Source organism: Eptatretus burgeri, chromosome 10 (genome assembly GCF_056783735.1).
Source record: "Eptatretus burgeri isolate ZD-2024b chromosome 10, Ebu_testis_v1, whole genome shotgun sequence".
NCBI classification, from domain to species: domain Eukaryota; kingdom Metazoa; phylum Chordata; class Myxini; order Myxiniformes; family Myxinidae; genus Eptatretus; species Eptatretus burgeri.
Window position 1 is genome coordinate 69,066,401 of NC_140970.1, and position 21,407 is coordinate 69,087,807.

General features: G+C 41.3%; 1 long non-coding RNA gene across 1 annotated transcript in view; it reads right to left on the minus strand.

Moving 5' to 3' along the window:
• The window catches only part of LOC147018797 (uncharacterized), a 30,093-nt gene extending 17,518 nt beyond the window's left edge, over positions 1-12,575 (minus strand). Inside the window, exon 1 of the long non-coding RNA XR_015062814.1 lies at positions 12,319-12,575. This is a non-coding gene — a long non-coding RNA (uncharacterized LOC147018797). The remainder of the gene's footprint in view (positions 1-12,318) is intronic.
• Positions 12,576-21,407: the final 8,832 nt, after the last annotated feature.

A 21,407-nucleotide genomic window follows, 5' to 3' on the forward strand; every position in this document is an offset into this window, starting at 1 on the left:
CAACAATAGGCAGTCTATTACACAAGTCTATTGCATAATAGATAATCGATAGTCAATAGATAGAAACCGGCGAAACGTTGCCTGAGACTGGGTCTGCTCTCGCTTTTTTACTCAAATTAACGGAGTCAATCTCGTTTTTTACCTTTAGTTGGAAGCGCATTCTTCTTTAACAAAAAAATTGCATATATATATATATATATATATATATATATATATATATATATATATATATATATATATATATATATATATATATATATATATATATATATATATATATAGACTCCTCTCATGCTCTTCTCGGCAAATAAGCTGCTTAAAGCAATCATGAAAGGCTACCCAAGGTAAGCCCTTTGCTGTTTCAAACCCTTACCAGAGCTCCTCCACAGCTATAAAGACGTTCACAAATAGTACACACATGAGAATCCCAATGCTACGCACACCCTCAGGTGCCGGATCGGTTTCATCGCTTTTTTGGCGAATCATCAGCGACAGTGCAGATAGAAATGCATACCAAATGAGGCTCCTAAACATGTACCACGTGTAAACGTCAAAAGCAGGCGATATATAAAAAGAAAGACCCAACCACATCTCTCACTTGTGAATGGAGGGAACAGCCAATCAGCTCTCACCTAATCGACTACACCCAGGAATCTCGGATTATATAAATGATTGACCTCTCCCATGCTCCTCCAGCCAAAGTATCTGCATAAAGCAACCCAAGAAGACTTACGCAAGGTCAGAGCTAAATGCCGTTTTGAACCCTTCTCAGAGTTCCTCAACAACTATAAAGACATCCACACATTGTACACACGACAAGTATACACATATATATATATATATATAAAGTTGATGATAAATAAATTTTTTTTACGTGATCTGCAAAATTGCTATTTTGGCACTTTATGCAACTTTACAGTGAAGTCGACGAAACATGTGGCAAATATTGTTTGTTCACTTTTATTCGAAAAATGTTAAAGACTATATAAGGGGGGAAGTCAGTAGGTTTTTCTCCAGGCTGTGAAGTTCTCCACTATATGTGGTCCTGGTCCTGCACTCGCACAATACTGTACATGAGATATGTCCTTTTGTGTGTGTTTTTCTACGATTGTCAGTCATTTTTCTCAATAGTGAGTGAGCTTCTGGATGTTATTGAAATATAAATACAAGTCCTGTTTTTGGCTCTGAACTATGTTGAAAAGGGGACTACATTTTGACGACCAGCCATAAATCCCCAACCCCATCATTGAGGGCTGATAATTATTAAATCTGCAGCCTGATAAAAAAAAAAACGTCAAAGACTGATGTACTACTACTATGACTACTACTACTACGTTGCGCTAACAAATCGAATGACATTCCATGGCATGAGGTTATTCTACCTCCCTTGCCTCTCCATCAAAGTTGAGAATATTTTTTTTATCTCTACCCTACACTAAAAATGGTGGGTGACCTAAGTTGGAGATTGCTTCATGGGGCACTGAGTTCTGGAGCTCTGCTGCAATACTTCACAAACTTTCCTGGTGGATGTTGCTTCTGTGGGGAAATGGAAACCATCTTTCAGACATACCTGCTGTGCTTAATTTTTGGGCTGGTGAAAAACTTGTTTCTGGACGTCAGACTTCATTTTTTCCAAAACCTTTTTATTTTTGCTCATCTTGTAAAGAAAGAAGGAAAGAAGATCATGGGATCTCCTTGTTACCCTTGCCGAAGGAGAGGGTATTGCATTTGGGTCTGTTTGTTTGTTTGTTTATTTGTCTGCACAGAACTTTCGTGTTTTTCTCCTCAACCACTTGTCGGATAGAGACGAAATTTTCACCATTGGTGTGACTACTCGTGTGGAATGTTGTAATGATAATTATGATGTCATAGGTTACGTGGTGTGGCAGGATTGTTGGAAAAATGGAAAAACTTTGGATCTCTATCTCTGGATCTGTACCAAGGAAAACATTGAAACTTGGGACAAAGCAAGCACTCCTCATGGGGAATCAGTGTGATATTTTTATGACATCATAGGTGCCTTCATTATGACATCATCATTGCATCAGTGGAACGCTACATCTGATCAGCATGAAAAATTTTGAGGGTCATCTCGGGATAAAATGGTCCACAATTTTTTTTGATGACGTCATCGGTCACGTGTTTCCATAGCCACATTGTTTTTTGTTTTTTTTAAACCTTCAAAAATCTTCTCTGAAATGGCTGAATATATCAAGGCGAAACATTACACATATGACCGCCTATTCATGAGGAACAAAAGGTTCACACATATGATGTCATAGGTTGCATGATTTGGCAGTCACATTGGATTTACCCTAAAACATGTAAAAATCTTCTTCTCCAGAACAGCTGGACAGATCAAGGGGAAACTTCACAAAAATGTTCCCAAAGGCATGTGTGTAGAAAGTTGTTCAGGAATAATTGATGTCACATGGTTTGGCAGCCATATTGGATTTAAGAAAAATATTAAATGTTTTCTCTCGAACTGCCTAATAATTTGATGTGAAACTTCACAATTGTGATCTATTAGTGATGGGAATACGTTTTAAATTTCAACTTGATCGGACACATGGTCTGGCAGCCATAATTATTTAATTTTTGATGTGGGTTTTGTGGAAATCGAAGTGTCAACATGACCGTCATACCGAAGAAAAAAAACAATAAAAAAACAGGGAATCTGGAACACTGATGCTAACCATTAAGGCCCGGTCACACCTTGACGTTTTAGCCAACGTATGCCGATTTTTGAATTTTTTTTCTAAAACGCTGGCACACGTTGAATACGTTATGGGTAAGTTTTGATAACATTGAGAGCACGCTGAAAAACACTGCCATACGTCGTTGTACGCTGGCTTTAAACGTTGTACTTTTTGGTTTTCCTCAAATTTTTTCATGCTTGAAATTTCACGACGTATGCCGGCGTATGACTCGCACGTTCTGCTACGCTGGCCACAAGTTGTATGCACAGTCTGCGATCGTTGACAGACGTCAACACATGCTACTTGTAAGTTAATCATAAGTTGAGACACGCTGAGGTTATGTTTAGCGTACCCGAAACTTATTTCTAACCTATGATTAACGTGTTGTTGGCACGTTACGCGATCGTTGCCACACGTCGACAGACGTTACTTTTAAGTTACTCATAAGCTGAAAGACGTCGGTATAATGGATCGTCCTTGCGTCAGCGTCCACGGCCACGGCCAGGACACTTATTTGCAGCATTCTTCAAACTTTTCTTCGGCATGACGAGGATGTTCACACTTCGATGTCTAGCTTGGCTATGATTCCAATTGTCCATCGGCAGCGTCTATTTAAAATAGTCGAGTTTGAGCGTTTAAACACGTTCAGAAGAAACGCTTCAAATTTCCAAACGCCAGCGTCAAAAAACAAAGGCGAGTGACAGCAATTTAAATCGTTCATTGTAAACAATGAAACTAGCTGAGTGGTACCGTTTAAAAGTCGTTGAGTGTAAAAAAAATCCAATTGTTGAGCGCAAGCGTCTACTTTCAATAGTGGAGATGCAGCCATTTAAATCGTTGAGTTTATCATTTAAATCGTTAAATCGTTAAACGCAAGGACGATCCATCATAACCCACACCCTCCCCCTCACACTCACCTACTACTGCCAACATGAACAAACTACTACTAATACTAATACTAATACTGATACTGATACTGATACTGTTACTGCTGACATGGACATCGACTCAAAAAGGACTCGAAAACACTGTTGGGTTCCCCTTTTATGAGCAGCATTTTTATATACCAATTCCCAAAACCGCTGGGAACACGTCTTTATATGGCAGTTGTAAGCTAGAAACACGTTAATTTTTTTTTTGTCGACCGGAAGACGTCATTGGAATAAGTCTACATACGTCGATGTGTGTTGGGACTACGTACAGAATTGGTTCAAAGCACGTCAAACACAAGTTAGAAATAAGTTTCACATAAAAAAGACATTACCGCGACGTGTTTCGACTTATGAGTAGCTTATAAGTAGCCTTTGTGGACGTGTGTAAAGGCCTGGTCACACCTTGACGTTTTAGCCAACGTATGCCGATTTTTAAATTTTTTTTCTAAAACGCTGGCACACGTTGAATACGTTATGGGTAAGTTTTGATAACATTGAGAGCACGCTGAAAAACACTGCCATACGTCGTTGTACGTTGGCTTTAAACGTTGTACTTTTCGGTTGTCCTCAAATTTTTTCATGCTTGAAATTTCACGACGTATGCCGGCGTATGACTCACACGTTCCGCTACGCTGGCCACAAGTTGTATGCACGGTCTGCGATCGTTGATAGACGTCAACACATGCTACTTGTAAGTTAATCATAAGTTGAGACACGCCGAGGTAATGTTTAGCGTACCCGAAACTTATTTCTAACCTATGATTAACGTGTTGTTGGCACGTTACGCGATCGTTGCCACACGTCGACAGACGTTACTTTTAAGTTACTCATAGGCTGAAAGACATCGGTATAATGGATCGTCCTTGCGTCAGCGTCCATGGCCATGGCCAGGACACTTATTTGCAGCATTCTTCAAACTTTTCTTCGGCATGACGAGGATGTTCACACTTCAATGTCGACCTTGGCTATGATTCCAATTGTCCATCGGCAGCGTCTATTTAAAATAGTCGAGTTTGAGCGTTTTAACACGTTCAGAAGAAACGCTTCAAATTTCAAAACCTCAGCGTCAAAAAACAAAGGCGAGTGACAGCAATTTAAATCGTTCATTGTAAACAATGAAAATAGTTGAGTGGTACCGTTTAAAAGTCGTTGAGTGTAAAAAAAAATCCAATTGTTGAGCGCAAGCGTCTACTTTCAATAGTGGAGATGCAGCCATTTAAATCGTTGAGTGGCAGCCTATGAACCTACCCGTGGACACGCGGACGCAAGGAGGATCCATCATAACCCACACCCTCCCCCTCACACTCACCTACTACTGCCAACATGAACAAACTACTACTAATACTAATACTAATACTAATACTGATACTGATACTGATACTGCTGACATGGACATCGACTCAAAAAGGAACTCCAAAACACTGTTGGGTTCCCTTTTATGAGCAGCATTTTTATATACCAATTCCCAAAACTGCTGGGAACACGTCTTTATATGGCAGTTGTAACCTAGAAACACGTTCATTTATTTTTTTTTGTCGACCGGAAGACGTCATTGGAATACGTCTACATACGTCGATGTGTGTTGGGACTACGTAAAGAATTGGTTCAAAGCACGTCAAACATAAGTTAGAAATAAGTTTCGCGTAAAAAAGACATTACCGCGACGTGTTTCGACTTATGAGTAGCTTATAAGTAGCCTTTGTGGACGTGTATAAGCGTCCACATATCGTGTGTAAAACTTATCCCCATCGCATGCGGAACGTGTGTCATACGTCGTAAAATTTTGAACATGTTTAAAATTTCTTGACGTACTCTACTTACTATGACGTATGATAGCATACTTTAGCGTTCTACTCACGTATACCAAACTTACCCATACCGTATTTGACGTGCCCCAACGTTTTAGACACACTTTTTGTTATGTCGGCATACGCTGGCAAGATCGCCAAGGTGTGACCGCGATGTTGACCCTTCCATTTCTACGGCAGTTATGATTCGAATCGTTGTGCGTCAGCCTTTTAATAGGCTACGTCACGACATCGTCGGTGATGCGTGCAACGCGCTATGCCTAAGTTAGACTGTCGGTGGGCATCGGTTGTGTAGGCCGACAACAGGTTCAGCATTCGTTGGTATAAGTTATCTATAACACAACGAAACGTTCTGTGTTGTTACCAATGCGTTATACATAAGACCAAGTCGCTATGAATACGTCCGAATCTTTAAAAAAAACATCAAAAGTTCAACGTAAGCCAGCGTTTTACATAAATTTTAACACGTTGCCATCGCTGGCTAAAACATCAAGGTGTGACCGGGCCTTAAGCGTCCACATATCGTGTGTAAAACTTATCCCCATCGCATGCGGAACGTGTGTCATACGCCGAGTACGTCGTAAAATTTTGAACATGTTTAATTTCTAGACGTACTCTACTTACTACGACGTATGATAGCGTACTTTAGCGTTGTACTCACGTATACCAAACTTACTCATACCGTATTTGACGTGCCCCAACGTTTTAGACACATTTTTCTTAGGTCGGCATACGCTGGCAAGATCGCCAAGGTGTGACCGCGATGTTGACACTTCCATTTCAACGGCAGTTATGATTCGAATCGTTGTGAGTCAGCCTTTTAATAGGCTACGTCACGACATCGTCGGCGATGCATGCAACGCGCTATGCCTAAGTTAGGCTATCGTTGGGAATCGGTTGTGTAGGCCGACAACAGGTTCAGCATTCGTTGGTATAAGTTATCTATAACACAACGAAACGTTCTGTGTCCGTTACCAATGCGTTATACATAAGACCAAGTCGCTATGAATACGTCCGAATCTTTAAAAAAAAACATCAAAAGTTCAACGTAAGCCAGCGTTTTACATACATTTTAATACGTTGCCATCGCTGGCTAAAACGTCAAGGTGTGACCGGGCCTTTACATTGACGTGTTTCGACTTATGAGTAACTTACAATTAACGTGTGTCGACATGTGTCAACGATCGCGTAACGTGCCTACAACACGTTACTCATAGGTTAGAAATAAGTTTCGGGACACTAAACATGACCTCGACGTGTTTTGACTTATGATTAATTTACAATTAACGTGTGTCGACGTGTGTCAACAATCGCATAACTTATGGCCAGCATAGCGGAACTTGTGAGTCATACGCTGGCATAAGTCGTAAAATTTCAAGCATGCTAAAATTTGAGGACAACCGCAAAGTACAACGATGAAAGCCAGTGTACTACGACGTATGGCAGTGTTTTTCAGCGTGCTTTTAACGTGTACAAAACGTACCCATAACGTATTCGACGTGTGCCAGCGTTTTAGACAATTTTTTCAAAAATCGGCATAAGCCGGCTAAAACATCAAGGTGTTACTGGGCCTTTACTCCAATCAATGCAGGACTGCACCAATTTGGTCTTCCATTTGATTTGAATTGAATTGATTTTAATCCCATTCTGATTCCAACTGAATAATAATAAAAAACGTCATGAGTCAGGGTCAGGTGTCTGATCAAAGCAGGATTGCATCAAAGTGGGACGTCTTGGGACCCGGTCATCATTGCAAGCAGTTCTAATTATATCTTATTAATTATGTAACACACCAGTCCACAAACGCCACACAAAATACACCACTCAACGCCACACAAAATACACCACTCAACGACACAAACACCACACAAAACAAGTCTTGTCGAGAGTCTGCGATCTCTGATTGCTCGTTTTCTTGTTCACTTTATTTGGGCCTCTGCAAAACTTGGAATGTATAATACCAGAAAGGCCAAGATTGAAAGTGATGTGGTAGAGAATAGTTTTGCATGCTTGAGAACTTTATTATGTTCCTGTATCACTTAAGTTCACTGTTGCACAACATTCCTGAACTATTGGGAGGGAGGCTGAAATAAATTTCAACCACAAATGATGTGCTCTGAATTATTTCCCCACAATGTACTTTACTTTTACTTGCCTGATTATTTTTTATTATTATTTTGTACATACTTCAACTTTATATTTATTTCAGCCTCTCTCCTTCCTTATCTGTCTTGGTGGTGTTCTCTTTAAAATGCTCTGCCTTGTCCACTGCAGTTTGAGCCATGGACTTGCAGAGATGAGGAAGTCAAGCGACATTAAATACAAAACTTGTGTCTGACTGAGCTTTCCTGTGATCTGAGCACATGCCTCTGAAGCTACTCCAACAAAAGCATTACTACTACTACTACTACTACTACTACTACTACTACGACTAGTAGTACTACTTTAACGACCCAATTTATTCCCACCTTCTTCACCCTGTCGGCAAAACACCAGAGTGACAGTCTCGAGCTGTGAGGGATTCAAACTCAGGCTGGAAGCCTAAATTCTTTGCAAAGTCTCGGTTATCTTGCCAACCTCATTGACAGACATTTGAGCAAAGTTATTATTTTTCAAAATTGCATCGTACTAGAATTGGTGGCATAATGGTGAGAATGTCTGTGTTGTCTGTGAGGTCAGTGGTTCAAACCCAGGCTGAGTAATACCAAACACTTTTAATAAGGTATCTGCTGCTTCCTTGCTTAATGCTCAGCATTTAAAAGCATATCATGTAACAGCATTGGGAAGGCAATGGCAAACCACTCAGTATAACCCTTGCCAAGAAACTACTTGGGCAGCACCAAGACTTTGTAAAGACGATGGTCCATCAAACTATGGTCATTTTCCAAATAAATTATCCCTTAATTGAACAATCACCTAATTTCATTTTTTTTTCTCTGTCTATGCTTTAAGCTGTAATTGCCTTATTACTCCACTGTCTTCAACGATTGGCAAGTGTGCTCGTCATTGAGTTGGCAACTCTGGGTTCAAAATGACATCCAATTGCAGTGTTATCCTGGTGCTGAATGCTGCATCCGTTAAGAGACGACATACAATTACTTTGGAGAGGACATTAAACCAGTACTTGTGGTATCCTTTGCAAGCATACCCTTTTAAAAATAATAAGGAAGTCTGGTTTTTCAAGATAATCTATCTATAATTCCAGCAATCTCTGTGTGTGTGTCTCTGTGTGTGTGTGACCGCTGTTTCTCAACAACCTCTGGTCCGATCTAATTGAAACTTGCCAGGTATATTGCTGGGGACCTGAGGATGTGCCTTTTCAAGGTTTGATATTAATCGGACAAGTGCTTCCCCGGTTAAGGCCATTTATTTACCAAACCAATGGGAAGACACGTTGTTGCGTGGGCGTGGCCGATGGGGAAGGGAAGCTCAGCCACGTTCCCCATTACGGGTTACAACGTACGGGCTTCCGGAAAGTGATGACTTCGTGTATTCTAATAATTTCTCGATTTCTTATGCGCATTTATATATAAACACAATGGCCCAAGTTATGATCGTTTTCATATTAGACAGTGTATAAATTTTGGGAACATCAGAGTGCTGGTATGTTCCGAACCAGGAAGTAAATTTTTTCTCTCTCTTCTCTTCTCTTTTTGTTTTTCCTTGCCACGACATTGCAAAAAGGTAAAATACGTTGGCGCTAATTGAATAATTGGGTATTAAAAATAAATTGCGAATAATCGACACTGCGAATAATATCGAACTTCTGGGTCACGTACGTACGGGCACGTGAGAGCGAAGAAACGGCCTGTGTGGTTTATTTATTTATTATTATGATTTTTTTTTTTTTTTTTTTACGGGCACGTACTAGTTAAAATAAAACAGGAGAGTATTCAATTGGAGGATGCCATTTGGTCCTCTTTAATTTACCATAATATTGAAAATCTATAACAATAAATGTAAGTGTGTGTGTGTGTGTGTGTGTGTTTCCTCCACAACTCCAAAACCAGTGGAGACTTGTAATACCCTCCCCCACCCAGACCACTGGCAAAGATAAATACACCCCAAAACATTAATTGGGGTTATGCTGATCCTTTGTAGAAAGTTTGGATGTATTTAGGACAGAACTGTAGGAGGAGTAGCTTGACAAACAAACCCCAAGCAAACAAACACAAACACCAGTTTGTGAATTATAGTAAGGTTATGAGCAAATACCACCCGTTGTTTCACTGATGGGAATATTGAGAGGAGGAAAAAAGAGGGGAGAGAGGGAGGGTGGGGAAGAGAGAGAAAGAGGGGTGGGGGAGAGTGAGGAGGTGGAGGAGGAAACAGAGGAGGGAGGGAAGTGAGAAGGGGTAGGGGAAGGGAAGGCAGCGAGAGGTCAGAGGAAGGGAAAGCAGATGCGTGGTGGAGCGTTAATTATGATTCATACTGTCTCATCAAAATGCTTCTGCATAGAACAGTGAAGATGGAAACAAAATACTGTCTGAAATCCATTTTCCACTGGTCATACTATAAATACTCCCCAGAGACAACCACCGCCCAGACGCGTCCAGAGACAAGCAGTCAGGAGACAAACACTGCTCGGACACATCCAGAGACAAACTCCTGTCCAGACACGAACTCCCATCTGGACTTAAACACCACCCTGACATGTCCGGAGACAAACACTGCCGGACGCGTCCGGCCACAAACACCGCCCGGACATAACCACTGTCTGGGTGGTGCTGCACTGTATTGGGAGGGGGTAGAGCAAGGATGTGTGTGAGAGACAGAGAGACAGGCAGGCAGGCAGAGTAGTTAGCAGAGAGAATGTTATGCTTTATGAACAACACTCATGCATGCATGCACGCACGCAAACCCGCACACACACTTAGTGCTTGGCTGATATCGGCAATTTTTCAGGAATCCGCAGGTTGGAGTCGGTGTGATTACTCACGACAATATGTACTGTATACAACCCGGAAACCTTGAGTCGCTTTCATCGAAAAACAATGTTACATTTATACAGACGTTTCAGGGAGATGCTCACAAACATTATTTTTTTATAAACAGTTGCGTGTGATGGGTGGAAAAAAAATTTAGCTCGGTAATTTAGAAAACATGTTAATATGGAAAATGGCTCAGAAATTGGGTCTTATTAAACACATTATGCTTTAAAACTCACAAAGAGAAGCATATAACCTTGGTAAAGCAAATTCAATAACCAAATGCTTTAGAAACAATCGTGCAGATGAAGGAAAAAAAATGATAAAACCTCCATAAGATATGGAATGAAACTTTGCCACCATGGTGCCCGTAACAGGCATTGCATGCCCACACACCAGCAGAGAGTCCTTACAGATCCAAATCTACCCATATTTACCACGTCTGTGTGCACTATGTACATACCTCTACCTTGTAGTAACTGTCGACTGTACATCCCGATAGCGACAAGAACTGTACTGCGATTGACTATAGAGTGCTCGGAAAGTGGTTTACACACTCAAGCAAGCACTTCAATGGAACGCCTGGCTTGGCAGTGATTACCAATTGCTGTAAATAAAACTAAGCACCCAGAAACGTCCAAGTAATGTATGAGTTTGACAAAGGAACAATTTTTTTTAGCATTGGAACTGCTGCTTAGTTCAAATCTTGAGCTTAAATTTTGTAATTCAGCTTAGTTTAAGGGATTCTTGAGGTTGTGACATGAGCGGAAATGAAAAAAAGCCACGAATGCTGCTGTCTCCGGGTGTTTAGAAACAATGCAATGTATCTTGCAATTCGTAACTATGATGAACAAGCACTCAATAATATGAGCGAGGAAAGTGAAAGAAAACGATCGTTAAGAAATTGTTGCGGCCTTTTCCAAGTTAAGGCATAGTTGAGCAGGCCAAAAAACATAGCAGCTTCAGACCCTAGCGAGGAAACTCAGGAAATGCCTTAAGACCCCATATAGAGCGAGGTGACCAGTGATCACTTGATAAAGGATATGACTAAATAAGGCCATTAATTATCATCAAAGGGGGTGTTTTAATTAACCCAAACACCCAATTTTCACTCATGCATTACTTTGGAGGTTTCGGAGTAAGCTTGCAAAGTTTCAGACTGCGAGGTTTCATAGTTTTGACACACACACACACACACACACACACACACACACACACACACACACATTTAGTAGTGTAGATTTGTTTGGAACTGCGGATTGTATTTTTAATAGGCCGAGTTAGTGTGTTGGTGACATTTCAGGAATATGACTCATGTCATATTTGTTTGGGGCTAGAAAACTGACGTGTCTGGTACATGACATGACTCATGTAATTCTTTTTTGAGAGGGATGGGGGATGGAGAGGTAAAAAAAAAAAACTGGCGTGTCAGGTACGAAAAGCCGGCGGCCATTTTGAAAATAATAATAATAATAATAATAAATAAAAAGGGCCTCCTTCCTTTTTGAAAAAACTCCGGATGATCAACTGATATTTTTTTATTTTGCCATATTCAGCATTGTTGAAAATTTAATGACAAAAGTTAAGATGGTAAAAAGGTTATGGCCTGGACACGCGCACGCGCGCACACACAGACACACACAGACACACACACACACACGATAGCAAAACCCTTTGTCCCACTGCGCGGGGTCAGGCTGTTAAAGCGAATCATACAACCTTACTCAATCTGTCAATCGAATATCCATCATAATGATGAACAAAAAGACGTTCGAAGAAAATCATTCGGGGCTGATAAAATATTGGAGAGACGTATTTGTTGCTTCCATATCTTCTCAAAATAGTTTCGTCCAATTATTATTCACACAAACGACGTCAGAATCGTACATGACGTCATTCAGCTTGCACGGCGCTGCGTGACGAATCTCATGATTAAATGAGGGTTTCTCACCGACTTGCTTGGGTTTGATCCCCCCTCGAGTGTTGCCTTTGTTATACGAGTCCAAAGGAGAATGAAAAACGGAAACGACCAGACCTACAGGGAGAGAGGATCAAGCTCTTGACCATGCATCTTTAATGGCGCAGTGGAGCTTTGCGGTGCACGCGCACGGCTCGTGCCCACAATAGCAGTGCACGTTCGAGCCTCGAGCCCGGTGGGATCTGCCAAAGCGAAAGGTTAATTGGACTTTAAGCCTCGGGTTACATTTCACGCCGTTATCACCAGATAAGGTTGGATTTCATGGCTCTGCGGAAGTGTTGATCGCACGGCATGAAGGAGGGCCATGGATTTTAATCCCTGCTTTCCAAAACAAGACATCAGAAAATGGAATACACCCCTTGGTTCAAAAGAAATCACTGCTTTGAATTTGACCGGATTCAATATGTATATAAGGTCATATCTGTTTGTGCGTTTCGACCTGAATCCCTGACTCATGATGCAGAGGAATCCAGGTTGAAATCCCATATGGCAAATGTGTTTGTCCATTGTCTACCAATACAGGTCCTTGTAATTGTTAAAGTACAATATGGCATATGTGTTTGTTCATTGTCCACTAATACAGGTCCTTGTAATTGTTAAAGTAATTGTTAAAGCATACAGGTCCTTCTCATTGTTAAAGTACAATATGGCATATGTGTTTGTTCATTATCCACCAATACAGGTCCTTGTAATTGTTAAAGTACAATATGGCATATGTGTTTGTTCATTGTTCACTAATACAGGTCCTTGTAATTATTAAAGTAATTGTTAAAGCATACAGGTCCTTCTCATTGTTAAAGTAATTGTTAAAGTACAATATGGCATATGTGTTTGTTCATTGTCCACTAATACATGTCCTTGTAATTGTTAAAGTACAATATGGCATATGTGTTTGTTCATTGTCCACTAATACATGTCCTTGTAATTGTTAAAGTACAATATGGCATATGTGTTTGTTCATTGTCCACTAATACAGGTCCTTGTAATTGTTAAAGTAATTGTTAAAGCATACAGGTCCTTCTCATTGTTAAAGTAATTGTTAAAGCATACAAGTCCTTGTAATAGTTAAAGTACACCGATGTCTACAAAATGTCTTTTTCCTGCATCTGATTTATGTCTAAGCTCTTCCATGAGTCTTAGGTAACTTTTCTTTTCAATCTATACAAAAAGATGGCCGCATGAACAGATCGCAATGAATTTAGTGAATTGAATACCTATCGTGGTGGGAATCCATAGGGAATGAATGCATATTTTTCTGAGAAAATATACCAGAAATGACAGAGAAGGACATGTAGAAACAATACAAGGAATGTATCTGCCAGTTTCCACATTTGTCTGCATGTCAGTCCGTTGTCGCTCTATCGTTGTGTTGAGTGACATCCTCAGTTGTTGATCCCAAGGTCTTCCATCAGGTTCAATATCTGTACTTGAAAAATAAATTACAATTTTATACATCTGAAGAAAATCTCAACAGATATCTATCAGATCTGATGAGAAACCATAGGTGTATGTCCATATAAATCATACGTGGGGAGTGCATGTCCAAACGTTACGGAGAGTTACATGGGGGGGGGGGGGGTGTTTCCAGTGTCATTACATAACACTATTAACCAATGACTATTTTGTTTATCTCACTAATCATGTCAGTTTTTGCATTCACATTTTACATTATAAAAATGACATCAAATAAATTGGGGAAAATTGTAGCATGTGGTGTTGTATTGCATTTGTCGCAGGTTGTTTTATTCTGCCTGAATGACAGTCAAACAAAATTGAAAATCATTCCAAATAGGAAATTTACTGTTTTTAGGGATGTCATAAAGGACATAAACAACAAGTATGAAGAATTAATGTAACGTATTAGATTAGGTGGTGGAAATAGACACTGCGTTAAGAGATGGTAAACTTCGGAATTTTTTATGTTTTTATATGACCTTTACAATCTTTCTTTTATTTAAATTGAATTATATACTTGAATATTGTATAACACAAATCACCTTTCTACTGCTTCCAAAAACCTCCAGTTTTGAAATCCTTGGACATGTTAAATATGGTGGTGTATAAGACTGCTTCAATGGCGCTAAACGTCTGGATTTTGTGTTTTTATCCAACCTTTAAAATCACTCATGAGGAATATAGTTTCATTATGCTATAACACAGATAATTTGTGCATTTTAGAATGATTTGTACAACTTACAGGACTTTGATATATTTCTAGTGATAAAATCAAGTTTTTTATTTATTCTCTCCATTTATTCAGGACATTAGCAAATATGATCAATCACCAACTTCTTATTTTCCATGTAAAGGTCACAAAGGATCAGCAGGTATGATCATTCACTGACTTCTTATGATAATTCCCTACTTTAATATAAAAGTAAAAACCTAAGCTGGAGGTGGCCATCCTCACTTATTCGAACACTCCCATGCACATCCAGAGCACAACCACCACTTTTCAATTGATTTCGTCCAATGGTTTCGTAAGTAGGACATAAAATACAGAGCACATATGTCAATTGGCAAAGTTGTTTTCCATTTTATGAGGTTTTCATACAGAGATAATATTATGCTCCTATAAACCGCTGGGACTTGTAATGCACACTTCCACTGGGAGCGGCACTGCACAATGCACTTTTACAGAGAAAATTTGCATCCCCAACACCCCTCCCGAACCACTATAACTATAAATTTTATTCAAACACCGAAAATCAGATACCAAGGCACACCCCGAGTACAATCAACTAATGTCAATCAACTTGATGTGATAATTGGAGTGTATACAAGTCCAGCAGCTAAGGAGTGCCTACAGGTCACTCACTCACACAAACACACACACACACACACACACACACACACACACACACACACACACACACACACACACACACACACACACACACACACACACACACACACACACACCTATATATAGTACTAACAGGGGTACCCAACGTTGTCGTTGCCAGGCAATGTGGGGTGCCAACTCTCACCTTTTCCTCTCCATCCTCCCACCTCTTCCCCTGCCTCTTTCCACCCTACCCCCTCCCTCCAGACTCTCACCCCACCACTTCCCACCTCCTCCTACCCCACCCCATCCCTCCCACCTCACATCCATCCGGACTCCAACCCCACCCCTTACTCCCCTCCCTTCGTACCACAACGGCATCACTTACTTCCATCCCTCTGTATTCCCATCCCACCACTTCCCCTCCCTCCTCCCACTCCACCCTTCCCTCCTCCCACTCCACTCCTTCCTCCTCCCACTCCACTCCTTCCTCCTTCCACTCCACTCCTTCCTCCTCCCACCCCACCCCTTCCCCTGCATCCTCCCATCCTCCTCCCACCTCCACCCTTCTCCTCCCTCCTCCCACAAAATACTTTTTGCAGGGTTTTAACTCCGTTTGGGAAAAATCAATAATTAAAAATAAAAACCCACTTTTGATTCCAACCAACCTCTCACTTGCCTCATCACCTCCAAATTGCCATGTATCATGTCAAAGTCTTCCCCTAAAGGACAAATTAATCCATATAGCTGAAATAAATTGGGTATAGATGTTTATCCTCATCACAATCCAGACTATAATGGAGTTAACTAAGTGTTTCTTTTCTCCTCCTAGACGAAGCGTCAACGGTCCACGGAACTCAGCTATATTGTACTTAGTATACATGACTCTGGATCGCAATACTTTTAGCTCGCTTTCACGAGCGAATGAGCAAAAATTATGGGGGTTAAAAAGTGAAGCTGAGGCTGCCGAGTATTGGCTATGCAGCTCGAGGTACATCACAGAACATGATTGGTCCAGTGCTATCACGTGCCTACCACAGAACAGACCAGTGACGGCAGGTTTATCGTACTATAATTCACCATCTGTCTGTCTGTCTGTCTGTCTGTCTGTCTGTCTGTCCCCGGGTACCGCTAAAACGGCTGAACCGATCGCAACCATTTTTTGGGTGTGTAATCCTGGGACCCCTTGGAGTAAAATAGGCATAAATATAATAACATGACCCCCTTGACAGCTCCCGTGGGGAGCGGATGCTTCTAGTACTATTAATGGAGCGAAGTGTTTCTTATCTTCCAGACGAAGCATCAACGGTCCACGGAACTCAACTATATTGTACTTAGTGTACATGACTGGATTGCTATACTTTTGAGTTCATGAGTGAAAGTGTACACACTTGCTCATTATTGCCTGTTTCTGTACTACATTTTCAAAACAAATGCTGTGACAACATATGTGGTGTCTCCGCGTGACTATCTTCAATTATAACCCCATAAAAGCCACTCTACTCAGGAATCAACGCCTCATTCGGAAAAAATGGCACTCGAAAAAGGAACGGAATCACGACCGCAGATCTCCGAACCGCGAAGGACAAGGAAATCACGTGACCACCACCACCTCTGCCACCCGTCCATGGGACGGGTGATGTGCTAGTGTAATAAATCTGATGTGTGTTCAGTTCCCAAGTTTCTTGTTGAGTGCTTGCCAAGCGACTTAAACACTCAAGCAAAACCGTTGATAAGGAACAGCTGGCTTGGCAAACATTAGCTAGCTGCTTGGTAACTGAACACATCTGGACAGCCTACAGCACATACAAAACAGCAACAAAGATATTTACAAAAAAAGTGGAATACTTCAAATATTAATCATGAATAATTATGAAAACGTACCTTGTTCAGTTTTAAACGCGTTTTTTAGTTTTTACAATATACATAAACTCAGAGGTGATGTTGAGTGCACGAAAGTGTACGTGTACATTTCATATAACATTGCTTGTGACGCTGGGGGAGATAGACGAAGGTGTGGCCTCTAGAATGGTTGACACTTATGACCCACAGACATGAACTCAGCTTTATACATGAGAAGATGAGTATGATCTATGATGATAAGGATAAAATAAAGTTTCCTAATTATTTTACAAGTTACTGAAACGTTCCAACCTGTTCTGTAACATTACTATGCAAACTAGAAATTTCCAAACCAAGATGTCATCCCACGAGATAATTTCCCCCAAAAAGCAACAAACATGAGTTGAGCCAACCTGAATTTGATGACCAAATCTGAGCGAATTCATGGGTGGAACTTTCGAGACCTTTATCCAAGCCTTTTATGTTGACTTGTGTGACCTTTGCATGGAACCTTCTGGTCCTATGTTGATTTCTCTGCCACCAATTGTAAAGATGCAAGTTTCAGACTATTGTTTCATCATTGCATCGCTTGGCGGATGAAGAAGTGTGGATGCCTCTCAACGGATGAGTTTATTTAAGTTTCTTTAACACGAGATTCTTCAAAATTCAAAAATACATAAACTGTACTTTAAAACGTGCTGTTGTCATCATCCAATTTGTCTGCTCGCCTGTCTTTCTCTAATTTTAATTCCACCTCACAAATTGTCCCATTTGTTGTGACTCAGTAATTCCCTCTTTCGTTAGTCCACTGGATCTTCAGGGATGATAAGCCATTCCTTCCCCCTCCCAGAGCCACAGCATTCAACCCCTCCCACAACAGACAACCACCATGGTTCCTGTCGCTATAATTTGCCCTCCAAAATGCTCACTCCCCATCACTTGGGAGCCCGCGCTTGCCCGTCTGCTGTCGTAGCGATAAGGAGAGTTGCTAAATAGCTCCTCGTGCCGTTTTAATCCAGTGATTATCAGGCGCAGGGCATATTGTATGTAACACACACTGTTGCTCATGGACCTCTGGTGGTCTCCTGTTTAGTTAGGCATAAGATGATCTCGGGCAGCAGACAGGAGAAGAGGAGAGGGAAACAAAGAAGGAAAGGCTTTGTACAAGTCATGTCATTAAGCCTTTCGCCAAAACTGCAGATCAGGAAGACAGATGCAGATAAAAAACTAGAAGGGCACTCGGTAGAGCGCACACCTCCGCAACGTCAGGCCTGATCCATGAGAACATATCGGGCCCAATACATTTTTGAGATATCGGGCTATATATCGTTTTTGGTCCTATCTCACAATGGTGATGAATCACTTACAAATTAAATAATCCTCATATCCAGATCCGGATTCGGATCTTCACCAAAATCTAATCATTTCGTCCTTGTCACACACCAAACCTGTCCACCAAATTTAATCCGGATACGTCCACAACTTTTTGAGATATCCTGTACACAGACAGACAAATAAACAAACTAACAGACAGAAAGGGGTGAAAACATAACCTCCTTCACTCTCGGTGGCGGGATTAATAACAGGCAAAGATGTACAATATCAAACCATTTGCTCTAAAAACGCTTGCCGAGAAAAAGTACATGATGCTACAACACAACACGATGTCATTATGATAGATTGCTGAGACTAATGTGAATGGTGGGTTAATGGGCCAACAACATGTAAATGTTCGGTCTAACATTACAACAAAGAAATCTTAACTGTGGGCTTGTGCATCCCAGAAAGTATCCAAGAAAAGGGTGGAGGAAATGCAGCATAAAAGGAAGTCAGAGAAGAGGCTGAACAGAACGACGAAGGAGGTTGGGGTGGGGAGGGATAGATCAGTAATCAAGGAGGTGATGACAGATGACTGGAACAATAGGTAGGGGGTGTGAATCGACATTTCTGCTATTTTTTTTCGTGGAGTTCTAACTATTATATAACAACTAGTAGGCCAGAACCTGTGGGAAACCCAAGGGCATAGACATGTATGGCATTTGGACATCTTGAGTTGGATGATGCATGAAGAGTTCCAAAACAATGGGTACTGGCAATTCGGCAGATCCAGAACTGATGAAACGTAAACAATTTATTTACTTCACCTAATATGTGAATACATGTTCATCCACATGTGAAATACAGTTTGTTTACCAATCGTTTATATGCAAACCATTCAGCCTTGAAAACTCTGGCTAAAAACTAAATTACATTCAACAACCTTCCATTTTGTGTGTAGCATCAAGGCAGTCAAAAGGACAGGTTGGAGTTTCTTTTAATTAGAGACTTCAAATTTTAATAATCACTATTTCCTTTCCTCTGCATGGGTTGGAATCAAAATATAATTCTTTCTTTTTTTTTTCTTCTGGAAAGAAGGTATCCATTTGAATGAAAAGTACCGAAAATGCGGTTTGAAATCGGAAATCCCCAAAGTTCGAGGGGGTGCTGTGGGTGAACAAAGATCTAAATCGAAAATCCGGCTCGATCGTTTGTGCACAATGTATTCCAGACGATTAGTGTGAATTTTTATGACCATCCGACCATAACCCTGGGACTATAATAGAATAAAAAAGGAAAAGAAGAAGAAAACATCCAAGACACAACCATCGAGGTCCTGACCGAAAAACATTCATGAACGAGATGGTGGCAATGCCAATCTCACCAAGGTGAGCAACCACCTTGAAATACAAGACAAAGAACGAAAACGGCACTTGGTTGAGCGCATAGCTCTGCCAGGCTGAACAGTTGACGTGTTGTATCCCTCTGATCGGCCATGTCTTCATTCGGACCATAAACAAAATCGAATCGGCTTGTTCTTGTCACCTACCCAACTCATCCACCAAGTTTTGGCATAACCTGTCCAAACCTTTTTTTAAAATGTCATGCCACTGGTAAGGACCTGCGGAACACCCGCTACGTAATGTAAAACGTGACTTTAAGACCTCAACTCTTCCACCCCCACCCTCACAAACCCCAAGTCCTCAACCTCTGCCTCCCAACCCCAAGTCCTCAATCTCAACCTCCCACCAATCCTAAGGCATCAATCCCCTCCCACTCCAAGCCTTCTTCAACCCCTTTCTCCCTCCTGACCACAACCACTCAACCCCCACCACACAAAGCCTCAACCTCCCCTGCCAACTCTGTCACATTTTTGCTCCCCCGCTCCCTCCCGAAATCCTTAACCCCCTCAATAAAAGTCATTCCCCCCTCCCCACACACAACATCCTTCCCCAAAGCCTTAACCACCCAACTCCATCTCTGTCTTCCACTCCTCACCCTCCCCCCACTCATAAAAGCAAAAGAGCATTCCCAAATCAAAACCGCGGAATATTGAATGCTTTCCCCTCACCTCAAGCTATCGCCAACTTCACAGAAACTGTGATTGAAACAGCTGCTACATGTCATGGCCTGTCACGGTCACCTGTTCAGCTCACAATCCCATGAGATATGTGAAAACTGCCTTGGAAATACAACTCTGAAGGAACCATGAGACCCGAAACCAATTATCTTCTTCCTGACGCACGTATACACATCGATAAAAGTAAATGATGACGGATGTTTCATGTTTTCTTTCACAATGTCGTGATATTTTTTCTTTCAACTCTTGAAGGCGGAGTCAGGCAAACTGTCCAACCATTGGGTGAACTGAATGTTACAGACAGACGGACGGACAATCAAGCGTATTTTTTATTAAGATACACTACATGGTCAAAAGTATGCAGACACTTCTAATTAGTGGATTTAGCTATTTCAGCCACACCCATTGCTGACAGGTGTATAAAATCAAGCACACATCCATGCAATCTCCATCGTGATTTTCAACGGAGCACCGTCATAGGATTCCACCTTTCCAACAAGTCAGTTCATCAAATTTCTGCCCTGCTCAAGCTGCCCAGGTCAACTGTAAGTGCTGTTATTGTGAAGTGGAAACATCGAGGAGCAGCAACAGCTCAGCCACGAAGTGGTAGGCCACACAAGTGCACAGAACAGGACTGTTTTGTGCTGTGGAAAAATCGTCTGTTGTCGGTTGCATCGCTCACTACCGAGTTCCAAACTTCCTCTGGAAGCAACGTCAGCACAAGCAGTATTCGTCGAGAGCTTCATGAATTGGGTTTGCCTGGACGAGCAGCCGCACACAAGCGTAAGATCACCATGCACAATGCCCAGCATCAGCTGGAGTGGTGTAAAGCTCACCGCCATTGAACTCTGGAGGAGTGGAAACATGTTCTCTGGAGCGATGAATCACGCTTCACCATCTGGCAGTCCGATGAATGAATGTGGGTTTGGCAGATGCCAGGAGAACACTACCTGCCCAAATGCGTAGTGCCAACTTTAAAGTTTGGTGGAGGAGGAATAATGGTCTTGGGCTGTTTTTCATGGTTCAGGTAAAGCCATT